Source organism: Thermobia domestica, chromosome 8, assembly GCF_964235325.1.
Source record: "Thermobia domestica chromosome 8, izTheDome1.hap1.1, whole genome shotgun sequence".
NCBI lineage: Eukaryota > Metazoa > Arthropoda > Insecta > Zygentoma > Lepismatidae > Thermobia > Thermobia domestica.
In genome coordinates this window covers 55,216,310-55,234,161 of record NC_137461.1, presented here as the reverse complement: position 1 = coordinate 55,234,161, position 17,852 = coordinate 55,216,310, and the positions used below count along the sequence as shown (strand labels likewise).

The 17,852-nt window shown below is 33.6% G+C and overlaps 1 long non-coding RNA gene across 1 annotated transcript; it reads left to right on the top strand.

The window, feature by feature from the left end:
- The first annotated feature begins 1,210 nt into the window (after positions 1-1,210).
- On the top strand, positions 1,211-11,821 carry LOC145691746 (uncharacterized). Its single transcript, XR_014132524.1, has 3 exons — positions 1,211-1,344; positions 6,677-6,790; positions 11,636-11,821. It is a non-coding gene; the product is annotated as an uncharacterized LOC145691746 (long non-coding RNA).
- Positions 11,822-17,852: the final 6,031 nt, after the last annotated feature.

The window sequence follows — 17,852 nt, the reverse complement described above, 5'->3', positions numbered from 1 at the left end:
CCGCCATTCCACATTCCCGTTCCTCTTGGTTCGAATATTCATCTCAGGATCTTGTTCTCAAATACTTTCAGTCGATGTTTTTCACTCAGAGTAAGTGGCCATGTTTCGCAGCCATAGAGAACAACAGGCATGATTATCGTTTTGTATATTTTAAGCTTCAAATTCCTCGACAGAATTTGCGACGACAAGAGATTTAGAACCGAATAGTAACACGAATTCCCTGCTTGTAGTCTACATTTAATTTCTCCTTAAATATGATTTTCCTCTGATTCTAGATTCTAGATATTATTGATTCTAGATATTAGAAACTATGCACTTTATCAAAAGTATTATTTAATATTTTAACGCATCCATAATTTGGTGTATTCCGGTCCCGACGCACTGCCATGTATTTAGTTTTCTCGCATTTACTTCTAAACCCATGTCCCTGCAAGCGTTTAATAAGATCTCTGCATTTCTTTCTATTGTTCTCCTATTATCCCCTATCAAATTTACATCATCAGCATATGCCATAACGTGGTGAATACCGTTCAACTCTAGACCCTGGTTGAATTAATCTAATTAGTTGTAAGTTCTGTAAGAACGTTGTATAATGTTTCTCTCCTAACCGAGTCGTACGCCTTTCTAAAATCAACAAATAGTTGTGATTTACCATCACAAGTTATAGTATCTAATGACTTTATATGTTAATCATACCTGAAGACTAACTGCATACGCCAGCTCTATCAAGATTTCCCAGGTCATGAAGAAGTGTTGCCATTTTATATACTATATATAAAAAATATATATATTTCTCATCATTTTCTGAACTTTTACACAAGTCTTTGTACAGTGTTCAATGAAATGAGCTATTCATAGTGCTCACGCAATTTTTAATCAGAATGTATTTTATTTGGTAAATGGATGGATGTAAAGAGAGTAATGCTGTATAAATGATAATAGAGTTATTCTTTCATGATAATGCTTAAAGTTAGAAGATTAACAAGACAAGGATTTTGAAGTAGCTAAAGTATTAAAATTAATTGAACACGTCCTTATCGGCGAACTATTAAACAGGCATTAATTTGATAAGAAAATATAATAAAATGAATAGTATATTTATATACTTATTCATATAGACATTTTCTTCTTACGATGTCAGAGGTATTACTTCAAAACCGTCTGGATAGAAAAATAATTTATGTATAATATTTATCATAAAGTAAACTGAAGTCGGCTTAACATTGCGGATCCGATTCAGTTGCTTAGTTTGTAAATATGCATAGAGACTTATATTGTTTCAGAGGCGGCATAAAAGTCACCCTTGTAAGAGCATAGTATTTGCTCATATGTAATACTGCAAAGGTAGGGAGTTTCTTCAGTCAGATATAATATTATTTACTTCAACATTAATTCCTGTATACAGAGCAGAATAGTTTTGAGAAAGTTGCAAATTGTTTCTTGATCCTAGCAAAATTACTTCAGTTATTGCAATAATAATTATTATAAAGGTTTGTTTTATATTTTACATATTCCATCGGATTGCTTACTTGCCAACAAGATATTATTGCCTAGCAGCTGAGAGTTCAGCTGCTGTGAATAAGTCCAGGTTCCGTGAAATTGTGATAGAATTCTTTTCTTGGTCTTTTCTTTCCTCATGTTTCCAGAAACTAAAATTTTTACGTTGTCATTATATATTTGCATTACCCTTCTATATCTTTCCCCTAAAGGCAAAATAATGGGATTATAAGAGACAATATAACTTAACTCTTAGAATTATACACTCATGTTGGATATACAAACAAATTCATGGATCAAGTTTTACTTATTGTGTACTTTGGAGTACATTTGACCTAGATATTTTCCCCAAAATTTGTAGAAAAGTAAGGAAATTAGATTCTAATTTTATTTTATAAAAACTTACAAGATTTTCTTTCAATACTTATGCGCTTTGTGTGTGTGATGAATGGTGATTGAAAGTCAAAGAAACTTCTGCATGATAAAAATTCATACATGTGTACTTTTAAGGGTTAATTTTAATTTCGTTTTACCAACTTGGTCTGGTCAGTATCTAATAGAAAAATATCTACTCAGAGAGAACACTGGTAGAACCAAACTTCTACAGTAAACAACAATGTGTAAAATTACCAAGTACGTTAACAGCTTTTATCGAACGGAGAGGCGGTTGCATATTTCTTATTGGCTTTAAAAAACTGAAAAATAATCTGGCAAAGTTAGGATCTTAAATATGTTTTTCTATCGTAAAATAGGGCCGCGGTGGCTCAGTGGTAGAGCGTTCACCTCTGGTGCTTGGGGTTCCGGGTTCGATCCCAGCCCCCGCCAAGTGAACTTTGTGGTGGACAAACACCGTGTGCGTGGGTTTTCTCGGGGTACTCCCGTTTCCTCCCACTTTCTTCATTCCACCATTTCATTCATTACTCATCATCACCGTCTCCTTTAGCCTAACCGGCATAAGCGTGGGACGTAAAACTTAAAGATTTCATTTCATTTCTATCATAAAATATTTTAATACCGTTACAATTGCATTTGTATGTTAAAACATTTGGTACAGGGTGGTCCAGAAAAAAGTAGCAATGGACTGCAGTAAAAGAGAGAGTAAGTAGTTGTGTGTAAAATTCTGAATAATTCTAGGTGAGAGCGATGGACCGCTCTGTGCGTAGTTGTTAAGCGTGCTTATATTTTCCTACTCTTTCAGCTGGTATCTGGTATTACCATGGCGGTATATTTCATATGGAATACTCTGTAGTGATATATTTGTTGTAGTCATTTCGTACTGTACGCTTGTTACTAGAATTGTACCTGATAAATGTGTGAGATATATTATTTGGACACATTATGAAATATTTTATTTCGAACTTTGAGGCATTTCATTTTAAATTTAACTCAGAGAAAAGCATTATCGTCTGTTTAATGTTGAGTCGCATTGTAATTTTTAAAGTTTATTTACTTCTTCTCCAAGAAAGTTTTCTTGCTGACTGTAATTTGTTCTTACACATGTAATTTCTTAATGAAAACAACAGATTTTCCCCCGCCGCGTTCCTATCATCATCTCGCCTTTGGTTAATCTATGTAGTATACAAATTTCAACGAGACAGAAGAAACAGTCAATGATATGGGATATTAACCCGGAAAGGACGTCAAACAAAACCATGAGGAGAGTTTTGAAGAGGTAGTCGATACTGAATTTGAGACGAGTCAAGATGTAAGAACGCGAAGTACAATTTCGAGCTTATGATAAGTTTTACCTTGCTCTTGCTTAGAGGGCATTTGTCTCAGTTAACGTTGCAAAGCTGTCGACTACGATGGTTGTTTACCAAAGAGCAATTTCAAGGTTAATTGGATTAATCGTCGTCGTAATGTTGGTTCTCGAGCTTGAAGTTTGCTGCCCCTTAACTCCCGCCTACTTGGACGCTCAGCAGATCAAAGAGATTAATGGACGAACACCGACCCATTGAAAGGATTCATCTAGGAAAAAACGCAAAGGTCTCCAAGTAAGTACGAGTAGATTAACCTGTCCTTAGCGTCATTCCCTTCCCACAAACTTCAAACCACTTTGACATCACAATCTGTTTTGTATATGTTCGATTTTATTTACATGCAACCCAGGTCAGGTTCCATAATTTATACTCTACCGAATTCAGCATTTACAAAATCCTGGGCACAACATGTCAGTTCAGACATTCCTTATTCCACGATCAGTTAACACTTTATCTGAGCTTTCGAAGTGACAAGGGGTGACTCCACAAAAGTGTGTCTTCCTTGGTTATTAATGTGAAGTGTAAGTTTACTTTGGAAGTTTTATTATATTTACTTCAACTTAAGTGTTTTTGCAGCTTTCTTTGTGCTTTCAAAAATCTCAGAAGTGACAGTTGGTAACGTAATTTAACAGGCAGATCATAAATAAAATGAAAATATGTCCAGAGGACACACTACTTATTACCAATCTGTGGTACAGCTTTTACTAATACATCATAATTTTCACAAAACGTAATGTTTTTCCTCTTTTCATTTATTCCTTTTTTTAAATATCACTTATTTTACTTCTTCGTACAAACTTCAGAAATTTTCTCTTTGATGTTTTACATATACGTCAACCAGACATCAAGAAATTTGAATTCTTGAAGTTTTGCCTGTATGAACTGTTTCACTATTGTTTCTAGGAACGCCACAAAACATCTGACAGGTAGTTTCATGATGTGCCTAGTAACGTGCTAAATTGCAAAGCGTGTGTGCATAAGACATTTTTCACAAAGATTTAAGAAACATTTTAAAACGAAAAGGGGATTCTGAGTTTGACATGTATTTATGAATGTATGTTTGTAGGTATGTTTTAATTACATCTAGAATTTTACGCCATATTTCAATGCGGGTCTCACTAGTTAAGAAAACCGTTACTAAAGAAGATTCGTATTTATAAACATTTAATTAATCATTATCACTATCATAGGTATTCGGCCATTGTTGCAAATGAGAAGCTTCTACAATTCAAGGTCTTCCGTTAATCTTCTCTTCATCTACGTTCTTTTTTGTTTTGCTATCCTCCTTCAATTCCAGCCTTCTTCTCCCCCTTATTCACTTTCTTGCCACCATGTCCTTTAGTATCTCCCTCATGATACAGTTCCCTCTTAGCAAACGTCCCAATCAGTTTACTTCCTCATCTTAATACTATATTAAAATGGCGTCTTTCTCACACACCGTTTTACACCCTCTCTTTCCTATTGCACTAAACTCAGCTAATTCTCTCCAGTCCTTTACAGACCCACATTTGCAAAGCTTCCAGTAGTTTTTCATAACTTTTTTGCATTATGTCCCTGTTTCTACCTAATAGACTACTATACTACAAATGAAACATTTTACGAATCTGTTTTTAATTTTTTATTCAAGATCCAAAGATAGAGGCTTTTTATTTTCTCCCAAATTATTCTTTCACTATTCCTATTGCTTTTATTTCACGTACTTACTTCATATTACCGCTAATAATTCCACCCTAGTATCAAAAACGAGTCATCTTTCTTTATTTTCCTCTGCTTCTTCTATATTTGATACTGATCGCTTTATTCGAAACGTTATGTAGCAGACACATTTGTATCGCAAAAGCTTTATAAAACATTACAAGAAAAGTATAGTTTTGATTATTAATAATATTTATACTAAAGGATGGTAGTAGCCCCTGGCTGGTAGAATGGCTAGCAGGCATGCTTTTGATGCACAGCATTCTGGCTTCTAATTGTGAATGTAGAGTTTTGAAAACGATGAACTCACTACAGTGGTTCGAACTTCACCTTAAACTGTAGATGCAAGTCTTTTATAGTCTTGGTGCAGAAGAGAACGCAGAATTCCAAAGCAACCAATCAACCAAATCGTATAATCTATATCGGCGCATGTCACTATTCGTGTTCGCATTCTCGTTTCTGGGAATACTTTTCCCAGGATGCAACATGTATTAAAATATTTCGCTTTATTTGGAATCTATATCAGTGTGGTGGAAACTCTTTCCTTGGTTGAACATTTAATACTTTTCACATAACATGTTAAATAAATAAACTGCAGTTAGGTTGGATGTACTCGCAGACTATGTGCTGGTAAAGGCTCACACACATTTCTAATTTTGGAATGTAACTTAGATGTAGATAGAATAATGATGTGAAGAATTTTATAGTTTCTTTTTATTTTTACTTATTTGATGAAACCGATAAATAGAAGAGACTAACTAACTAACTAACTCTATGGCCTATGGAACCCGGAGGTTCAATGCCGCGTTCACAAAAGGTCTCGACTGACTTCTATCCTTAGCTAACTGCATCCAGTTGCTACTTTTTATTCCAATCTCTGCGAGACCCAACTTAATATTGTCCTCCCATCTGCGCCTAGGTCTTCCTGATGGTCGTTTTCCGATTGGTCTTCCGGTCAAGACTTTGAAAGCGTTTCTACTTTCTTCCATTCTAACTACATGCCCCGCCCACCTAAGCCTCCTAGCCTTGAAGACAATAACAATGTTGGGTAAACCATAGAAATTATGTAGTTCCTCGTTATGAAGTTTCCGCCATTTCCCATTCCCGTTCCTCTTGGGTCCGAATATTTGTCTCAGGATCTTGTTCTCAAATACTTTCAGTCTATGTTCTTCTTTCAGAGTAAGTGACCATGTTTCGCAGCCATACAGAACAACAGGCATGATTATCGTTTTGTATATCGAAGAGACTGTAACACATTAATAACAATACATGCATGTTTTGGCATATTTTACTTCTATTTGAATTAAACACAAAGTTAAGTAAGCAGTTTCTAAAGGAAAGTATATGTATTAAGATAACAAAAGAGGGACTGAGTAATGTTGATTAAGATGGGTATCGTACTATTTGTCAGTAACAACAATAAAATCCAGCTATCATAGCTTCTTTACCGTTTAAATATCAACCTGTGGACATAGTAGCAACCCAATTCATTCGCCAAATCTGAAATACTCAAATCACATTTCACTTTTTTTTTGCAAGAAAATGCTCACTATCTATACACAATAGACAAAGGTAGCTTTATAACACAGACCACTACTCGTTAATGCTACTCAACATTTGCGTCTTAACTTAATCCATAATTGTCTAAGAAACAACTGACTTATATGTTTAAAAAGAACTTCATCTTCAACAATAAACATTAATGTTGCTACTCTTCGTTCCAGCATTTGTTTGCACCTTCAAGCAGACGATCGAAATGAAGTTGACACTTGTGCTATTCATTGTTTATTCGATTGGATTGTCTGTGTCCAAAATGCAGAAACCCAAGTTCAAGGAATGTAAGTGTTTTAATTTCAGGGTTAAGTTGAAGGATAATATTTGACACATTGTAAATAATATAAAACCTTCTAAAAGAAATAATTATTCTAACTAGAGAAAGGAAGTGTTCTCTTATAACCATATTGATCTAACATTATTTAGAAATTCATTTTTACTGCCGAAATTTAATTGATTGATATTATATATTTGTTTGAGGGAAAAATGTCAAACGATAACATTAAGTGACAGAAAAGTATAAGCATATTGATAACGAAACCAAGACCTAAGGTGAATATCATCTTGAAGTAATCTTAGTTCTATCTGCACTATTTGGCAATGATTTTTCTTGATTTATAATTTGTGATGCTCAAAATGAAACGAAAGTATCCATATTATTGCTTGTTAGCTTTATTTAGTACTTGCATTCATTGTATCTCTATATCAATAGAAAAACCGAGTATTAAACGATAAGAACACACAAAGTGTAGCCAGAATGTAATACGAATATTTTTAACTTCAAAACAGTTTATTTAAATTTCTTGTGTGTTTTGGTTATTTTGTTTCTTATATCATCCATCTTAGTAATGTAGGGAAAATAAATTATATTACGGTATAAGTATCATTCTGGTATCTAAAGAAATGACGTCTTAAGAATCATACAAATTTCTTAAAGGATTATTTTAATTTTTCACAAAATTCCAGTTAACTTTAATATTATGCTAAGTACTAACTACGAAGCAAAACATTTGAAATTAACGTGTGATCAGAAAGTAATCTAAGGAATATCATCTGTGATTGTTAGTTGCTTCTTGTGTAGAAATTATCAAGAAATTACATTACTGTCACTAAGTAATGTGATTTTGCTAGCAATAAAAATAAATTATTCACATAGTAACTGCACAACCGATTGAAATCTGTATTTACATTTTATATGTGTAGGGCCTCAAAAGGGACAGAAATATTATACAGAAATAGAGTTCAAAAAACTTACAAAAATGTGTCCCTGTGCTCAAAATGGAAAGAATAGAATTGGGATAAAAAATTTAATCGATATGCAGAAATCTGGTTTTAGCCTTCCAACAAACAAATTTAATCTTTCATTGAACATTGATCAAATATCAGAAGCCGATAACGTTAACAATAACAGTAGAAAGCCAATGTGCAAGTACGTCTAAGTTTACAAACTAAATTTATTTTAGTTCTTCCATGACAAGCTTCAAACCTGCAATCATTAAATCAAAAACAAAGTTTATATTTGATTCTTCTGCTGAATAATAATAGTTTTTCTTTTGGATATACTGTATGTTTGTAGTTTTGTGACAATTACGATTATTTTAGCGTGAATCAATATAATATTACGAGTTGACTAGTACGAGTCCCGGTATTATTGAATTTTGAATTAAATTGTGTGTAAAAAATGTGAAATTATCAATTTTAAAAATTAACAAGAACTACAAAACAAACTGCGTAGGACTTCTCCGCAATTGTCTACTAGTAGGTTGTGAGCACAAAGGTGAGCGCAAGGTTGTGATCACAAGGATTACTCGCCATATTTATATTATAATATTTTGTTTTAAAAAGAGCAAACATTTTTGAGGTATATTTTGGGAATATTCTGCAAGTTCGATGAGGAATTTTACTAGTGAAGTGGTGAAGAAGTAAAATCTAACCCTTGACATAGAATATTTAATACTCATAATTTTTGTCGTGTGGATTTTGTACGAATTTTAGTAATATAAATATGACCAGTATGATGATTTTCTAGTTCATAATTTGATCTTGATATCCCTTTATTTACAGATAAATGAAACATTTTGTTTTGATAATAACGTCAACTCCTAGATTAATTAATTAATTTTCAGGGTTATCTAGAAAGAGATTAGATAGCATTAGGAATGAATACTAGCATTAGGAATGAGCTTAGATAATATCAGCAATTCACAACTGCCTGCCTCAGGAAAGTTTATAATTTGCCAGCATATTACTCGTGCGACAATTAATAATGATCCAGTTAGTTGGTGTGCCATCTTAAGATATATCTATAATCAGGACGTGGCATAGTGCAGTGATGACGGATATTAGGTTCAAGCCCATGCATCACATTCCATACATCCTTTTTATATAAATATATAATTTCTCTTAAAATTATTTTTTCATAATGTATATCAAGTGATCAGGCAATTTCTATGCTATGTATTGCTTATTCGAAAAAGGAATAGAGCTGGAAATACTTGTGTATTGTAAGACCTATGTCATAATTCATAACTCTTTTTTTTAGCACAAGATACTTAAGGTTTTATTATTGTCGATGGTATATGTCATTTAATTCTGTGAGATAGCACAACTGATATGAAGTGTATCTTTCATAAATATAATTAATGATAACATAAAATGTTATGATCATTACACAAAGGCACTTCAAGGTCACTCTGATATTCATATCCCAATTTTATATGAGGTGGAAAGGATATGTTACTAATATTACTAACGAATACTTTCCAAAATAAAATATGTAAGTGCTGCTAAAACATGATAGTTAACATTAAATGTAACACTAGATGTAAAATTATTGTCCCGGCATAGCGTAGTCGCTAACGCTATCGTCCTCGGTGCGAGCGGTTCCTGGTTTGATTCCCGTTGGGGGTAATTGTTTCAAAAAGTGTAAAAAGCTTTTCAGGCCAACCATCCTGAATTGAGTTCTACTAGGTTTTCCTCATTCATACCAGTGAAATGACGGAGTGGTACTCACATATAGGTCCCAGACCACTTCCTTCTCCCACCAATTCTTTCTCCCTTGCCTTTCCTCGAATAGTGTGATCGAAGAGGAACGCTATCCCTCATTCGTGATAAGGTAACATTCCCTTAAATGACGGAACCCCAGAAATCTAAATCCAAAATTTCTAAATGATGTAAATTTATGTATATTATTTCTACGCAATGTAAATAAATAAAATACATAGGAGTTGTTAAAACATATTACGAACAGTAATATAAAATTATATGTATAATTATTACGCAATGTAAAGGTTAAGATAGGAGCTGATTTACAGATACAGAATTTGCTGTATATGAAACTGTCATGTACAATGAAGCTTTCCTTTTTATTTTCCTGAAACAGTAAATACTTTGAGCGTATTGTTTTTTATTTCAATTTATCACAGCTGAGATTTCCCTAGTTTACAATCCTCCTGGAATAATAGTTTCTAATTTGAAATACAACATTTTATAGTTTCTTATATGCCAGTTAAATGAGAAAGAGCACAGGCTGGGTTTCACTGTGGAATTGTTGCTTACGACAAGGTCCTGGTAACTATAAATCTATATGGAATTTGACTTGAATTCACTACAGTAGAATTTCATGGATAATAAAGGAATGACTCTTGCTATTAATATGTTTTTGTTAGTTAATTCCTTTCGATAAAAGCAATAGTTTCCTTTTCTGAAAGTCAGCATATTCTGCTTTACGTTTTTTCTTTTATCAAACATAAATATTTAATTTCTTTTATTTTTATTTTACTACAGTAGATATTTTATGTACCATAAAATATAACATTGGAATGATCTTCACGAGAGTGAAATTTTATAGTCAATTTATTTGAATGCGAGATATTGTGACGAAAGTCGATCGAGGATTTTGCACGGAGAACGATTAATAGTTTGGTTCCTCTATTAAAAAGACTAAATGATCTCTTAACCCTATTAACTCAATTTTCAATTGTTTTATTTTAGACTCTACAACATAATTAAACCACCAGTTAGCAAAATAGCCCATTTATGGGCCTGAGCCACTCGAACCATGGGCTAGTGACCGGCAGAACTACGTCCAACCTAACCACTAAAACGTGATCAGCGCGCTGCGCTGGCCTTTTCTAACAGGCTCATCGGGAGCTTTCTTGACCCAGTGGGCGTCACGTCTTGTTTTCACGTGACTCCAAAGTTTGCCTCACTTCGCTGTGGACGCCGATAATTTGGAAGCACCGAGCGGGAATCGGACCCGGGACTATGCGGATCTGAGTCCAGCGCTTGAACCACTCGAGTACGTTTTCCCCTGTAACATATTTAGCTCGACTTAATTATAACTACTTTTTAATTAATTAACTCGGTATAAAAAGTCTCGTTTTAATATCTTATTATATACAAAAAACAAAATACCACTTTTTTAAAAAATACTAGTTATGCCAGAACACAGTAACCCTCCAATTCCAGTGATCGCATAATATATTATATTTTAATGTAGCCTTCTTTTCTTTCTAAATGTATTACTCATGATAAATCTAGCATCTTAATGTAACTTGAAGTTATGAGCGTTCATGTTTAGCTTCGTAATTAATAGATCAATGAAATTTCATAAATGTATAATTAAGGTTTGGGTAATTGATTGCATGAATACTGAAGTTTTATGTGGTGGCGAATGGACGAGGAAATATTTTAACTATTATTTTTCAGCAATGATATGAACAATTGCTGGTAACTGAAATCAAATTAATTATATGCTCATCTTAAGTTATTTAAGTGTTGCAGACTTCTAGGACAGATGACAGTGACATATTTTTGGTAACTTCAATCTTAGCACATTCAGGGTTTTCTTCAATAAATATTTAATCATTGAGAAGTTAAACATTTCCATTTAGAACTTTAGTTATTAATTTGATTTAAATGTCTAATGATATGTGCAAAACGTTCAATATTTGTATCCTATTTGGATCAAATTAATGCAATAATAATTTCACACTGTATGTAGTTGTATCTAGATATTAGTATTATATATTTATACTTTTCCTTATCTGTTTCATTTATTTATCAGTACCATTGCTTCAAATATAACATTTTTAAATTACATTTTGTTCTAAATTCTTTTCTTCCAGATCCTTGTTCAAGCATTTGTAAAGGCCGGTATAATGGATCATGCACATTAAAATGCAACACTTGTGACTGCGTTCATGGAAAAACCCAGTCTTGTACCAAGTTGGGATGTTGATCGAAACACCATAATAAGTTCGCTAAGTTTGTTCAAAAACGCATTTGCATTTGAAATATATGAAGAGTTTAGTTAGGAGGAAATTATGGCTATTATTTCTTAGCAAACCTAGAAAACTTTAGTTAACGTTAATGTATAGTATTACTTATTAAGATATGATTAGTCGTCATGAACAATTTGCTGTAATTGAAGTTCTGATTGTTTGAGACTTCATAGAACAACTTATACTATTGTTGTTCTGTGCAATAGAACGATTACAGCTCTTAATAACGAAAAAGCTGAGAGGGGAATTTCTGGAGAAAGAAAGAATAAATTAAAAATCGCAAGAGAAGTGTAAATTATGCAAAGAATGAAATTGGATCAAAATATTTTGGTACAACGAAATTTCAAGTTCTAAGAATATTCTCTTGTCTGCGTAACGATTACCTAGTAACAAGTAGCTGGTAAAGAAATTAGATTGAGAGAAGATCGATCCGTAGTAGTCAGACCTAATCACAAATATTGCAGTTGTTTTGGAAGAATTTCGTTCCAAAACACGAGGGAAATTTAATAAAGTATGCGTTCATAATTGTTATGGATACATATATAAATATTTGGAAATTTTGAAGGATTGTCACGGTAATAGAAAGGATATACTTAATACAAGTATAGCTAAGAGGCTAGTAGTAAAGGAAAAAGTCAAGTAATTCTCCATTATAGATGTTTAATGCTATTTACAAACATATGTATCAATCTGTTATATATTTAACAGATTCGAAATTGTATGCGTAAGCGACAACACAAACGTTTGTGAAACTCTTTGTAATATTACGTAATTCTATTTTGAAGTGTAATTGAGAAACAAGATGATGCTATCGCTATTTTGTAACACTCTTTTTCTTAAAATTTTGAATAGAATGTGACTTCAAAGTATCAAAGAAGTAAACTCTTAGTCACTGTCGATTAATTTTTTACAAAAAGTACGGATACAATTTAATGGAATAATTATACTTTTTACAATACTTTTCTCCGCTGGATTTTCAAATTTATATTCCAATGTCAAGTCTAATATCGTAATCGAAGAACAAGTGCATATTAACCTGTGATTAACTACCTAGGCAACAGGAGTTATAAGTTGCAATGTTATCATAGAACTATCTCCTATCTCCTGAAATACCTGTCGCCTGAACACACCTATCCCCTGAAATAAAAGAATAACAAGAAAGAATAACATTGTAGCTTCGAGGTAGCGTCTTCGGAAGAAGAGTTCCGTAAAGAAATGGGCAGTCAATTACACATAAGGTATTAAGATGTTATAATTCCTAGTACTGATCGAAAAAATCACAACAGTTTATTTTGTAAAAGTCGGGGAATAGATGCTTTACAAATGTATTGTTCTCCAATTATTTCTGATGGCGCCACGTAGCGTAGTCGCTAACTCTCTCGCCTTGGCGCGAGCGGTCCTGGTTTCGATTCCCGGTTGGAACACTCGGTCAACAAAATATAACAGCTCTTTCAGCCCATCTTGAGTGAGATTTTTCCTGAGCTTTCCTCATTCACATCAGGCAAATGCCTGGATGTTACCTAACATAATGGTCCCAGAGCGCTTCTTGCCTTCCCCATTCCCTTCTTTCTCTGCAATTTCCCGGGCAGTGTGGTCACCGAGGGACGTCAACCCTCCACGTAAGTGATGGGCTAAATGACCTTGAATGCCTACAACGCAGAAATCTAACTCCTAATCTCATTCCGATTATTTCTACTTTCTGAAACGTTCTGTAGTAAAAAGATTTTATTCTGAATTCTATATTCACAAGAAATGTTAAGATGGATCAGTAGGTGTCCTCAGTCCTAAGCTAAACGCTGCTTGAATAGTGCGGCGTTGCCAGATTGTGTCCAGTGTTTACTGATGTTAGATAATAAAGGAAGTAATAATGGAATTCTGTTTGGATATTTTACAGGATAAATTAGTTTACGATCCTTACCGTAATTCACAGCTAAATTCCGCTTCTCAAAATGCAACGCTGAAATCCAGAAATTTTCTTATTTTGACTACCACAGTAAATGTACAAATTTGGCAACAACGCATTATGGTGTTTTGAGCAAGTTTCTTCCCAAAATCTATTTCCTTACACGCAAATTAATATTTAAGTAAAATGTGAAACATTATACAAAAAATGGTCAAACAATATATCTATTTGGTAATAAGATCGTTACTTTAAAATAGTTTACGCATACTAATAAACATTTCATAAAACTGAGCACTTCTAATAAGATCTAACAGCAAGTGCCATCTTCTGTGCTCATTGTAAAACGAATCAAATATTTTCTGTTATTTGTTATCTTTTTAAATATCAGGAGAAACAACCAAATAAATCAGTGTCTTGTGTTGTACCTGAAACATAATTCTATCTTATAGTACAATATTTATAATATGTAACATTTCATTGCGCAGTAAATAAGGTAATGAGCTCAAATATGTATTGACTTCCGGGTGGTGATCCACTTTAAGCAAGTGTATTTTCAGAAAGTGACAAAATATAACTTAAAATTCCCATTTGGTACGTTTAAAAGCAAAGAAGAATCCATTCAAAAAGAATAATTATGAATATAATAATATTATTAGTGTTCAACGAAACGAAAAAAGTCATAAACTGAAATATTAATAATCAGTCGATTTTATTGTACTCTACTTAAAGATATGATTAAGTGGAAATTCTCATGCATAGCTTTTAGAAAATGGATAAAATAAGTTTTCTATTATTTTTAATTCTATATAGTATTCGACTAAACATAATTTTCTACTTAATAAGAAAACCAGAAACAATGTGTAACTTAGTGGCTAAATATAACGCTGGTTCGCAATTTGTCCAATAGAATCATAGGTGTAGTTAATGGAATTCACCAAACAAAATATTATAGCTTTCGTGTTTAGTGCATCACTCTGTTTTGTAAGAGAGATTGAAGACGACATCTGCGTTGGTGTCTTGTCTCAAAAACTGCAGGTGTTGTATTATGTTTATGTCCTGGGGTTGTGCAGATCAGAGCATGGACCGAACTTTATCCCGAAGTTTCTCAAACAACTCAGCAAAAGCTCCAGCTCCATGACAGGCGCATTGCCATCCTGAAACAACATCTAGACTATAGGATACACATGATCTCCTAAAATGACTCCATAAACACTAACAGTGGGGCGACTAGTAAGCGTCAGTACAGGGACAATCGAAAACTAGGTTATTGCGGCCCACAGCATCAAAATGCCGCCGATATATGTTACAGCCGGGAATTGATATTGTGGATCCTAAGGTTGTTTAGGTATGGCCCACAAAGAACACTGGCCTTGGTTCCAAATAAAGTGAAGGATGAACCAATGAGCATATCACAATTTGAGGTAATTAGCAGTGTAGTAACAATGGTGAGGTTTGCTTCACCATTTGCATCGTGCTAAAATATTATGGTGCTAGCGGATTCGCCTGTGGAAACCAGTAATTTCAATGTATGTAATGTAATTCGCGGCGGTCTATAATTATCATCCCAGACTCTGGTTGATCTGCTTTCTGTCATTAAGGATTACCTTCTGAGTACTGTTGCCCATTGCCGATGAGAGTTTACTGTGAAATTTGTAGGCAGTCGTCTCTGGAAACTGCACATTACAACGTAGCCAACACTCCTGCAACTTCCGGAAGGCTCCAACAAAAGCAGAAACTTGTTACTGAAAATTATCAAAGATTGACATATCATATACTGGTGTAAGATAAAGTTTACAACCCCTCTGAGTTTCTAGCCCACACTCACACATTCTTCAGCACAGCCTTTACATACTTTTCTTTGACATTATCAACATGTTGCAAGGTTGCACTTGATAAATATGTGATATCTTGATGCATCTTGTATCACTTCGTAGAGGGAGCTTCTCACATCTTTTCCTTTTCTGGAATCGATCATCAGTTGCGCATTCAACCTGGGGACCAACATTGTGTTGTGATATTCTGCGTGATAGAGGCGGTGTTTTGGAAGCGGAGGCGGAGACAGGAAGGTGTTTTGAACGACGATGACTAAATAAATCAGTGTTGGCAACATAAGAATGTAAAAATTACCATCGGTCAACTTGACCAATGCGTACTTATAGGTGTTAAGACATTTCTAGTTTAAATTTGTTTAACAAACTAAAAAAGAACTAATGTCAGATAAATCTAGTGAAGCGAGATTTGTTTACCGGGACAATTAAACGTGAAATTGCACTTTGCTCTTGGTTGTAATTGGAGAGTTATGGTGAGTCAATGAAGTAGGCAGTATTCTCACAACTGAAGTAAAATAATCGGTCTAATTTATTTGATCTTATAACAAATCGCTTTCTAATTTAATTGCGTTTCCATAGCAATGATGATAAATCTGATATCCAAATAAAACCAAAGACTGTGAATTCTAAATGTCGAGGTTAGCGTCGTGTACATTAGACTGTAGAAATGACATGAATACTATTTCAGTTTTACTCCCCATGGCTACAGAGACGTTGATGATGAGAGATGAATGGAATAGTGGAATGAAGGAAGTGGGATAAAAGGGGAGAATCGCAAGAAAATCTACTTTGCGCGAGCTGGGACCGAACCAGGGACTCTACACATGCTTCGGTGGACGCTCTACAATCAAGCCACAACGGCAACTATTAGACGACAGAAACAGAAGTTATTTGTAAGTAAAACATTGTTGTGTGTAATAGTTGAATTTCCACTTAAGATTTTTGTGATGGATTTTTAAAAAAATTATTACATAAATTCCGTACCTAACTACCACTTCTGATCTAGATGGTTAAATTGCATGTTTGAGATATTAAGTGGTAAAAACTTCTCAAGTTTAAATCTTATTATAAAAATTTGTATCATTTCCCTAAATTGAGGCTGTATTTATTTTTTTTAGATACTGTTACATTTATCGTAACGGAAACATTGTCTTCTAATTTATATATTTGTCGTAACTTGAAATCCATCCTCCATGAACGCTTAATTTAAATTTTTACTCCTTCACAGCTTTGATATTTGTAAGTCCATTGGTTAAAACGACCTAATTATTACTTTTGAATATAATGAAAATTTGAGCCTCCGTACGGATATCCGTGTCAGTAATCTCTTCTTCTATTGTCAATTATGGTATGAAAGTCGCCTATGATTCATCTGAAAGAAGATAAGCCTAATTTGGAAAAGGGATAATATGCCTGTCAAAGATCGTAGAATGTCTGTGTGGATTTAATCTAGTTCATTCATCAGGTTAACGACTGTTAACACAATAAATTCATTCAGTGTCTTGTTAATATGTGAGTCGGCGTTATATATGTTCATCTCAGAAAGATGAAATTTACAAAGAATTAAACGTAGTTTTATCTATCTTGTACATATAAAACACGATTGCAACTTATCTATGTTTTATACTTTCTCTGCTATACATTTCAACCGTAGTAGTTGTTATTTACATTTTATTACAAAATCATTGTGTCTCAGCTGAATGTGGAGTCGATTTAAACGTCAATTCAATGGATCATGTTCATGTATGCAACAATTTCGCCTGCCTTCTTCAAAAACTCAAAACAAGTATCAGGATTGCTTGTTCACCATCCTCCAGTCAAGGGCATCCTTAACGAACACACCAAAATACATTGCTGTTAGTTAAACTTTATTATAAGTTTTACATATATTAAAATTCTTATTTGAAAGAAAAACATGATTATCAATTCTTTTCAAAGATAAAAATTAATAACATTTCCTATTTATACACTGATATTACTAATAATATGTACTTAGTGGTTGACATTTTGCAGTATTTGAACCAGTTGTTTTTACGGTTGTCGTTATGCCATTTATGATAAAAGACTTTTATGGCTATTACAAGTGTGTAACTATAAAATATTTGGTCGAATGAAGATGAGTGTACACATCGTTAGAAATACTATAGGAATCACTAACAAGATTTTGTCCACCACAATATTTTGTTTCGAAAGATCCAACAGGAGACTCGTTTAACCTTCTTACGTCCCTCGGGTCCATTTTGACCCAAAGCGATTTTTCAACTTGATTATCTCGGACCCTATGTGAGCTGTGATCATCATGTTTCGTGACTTTTAGTTATTTTACCAA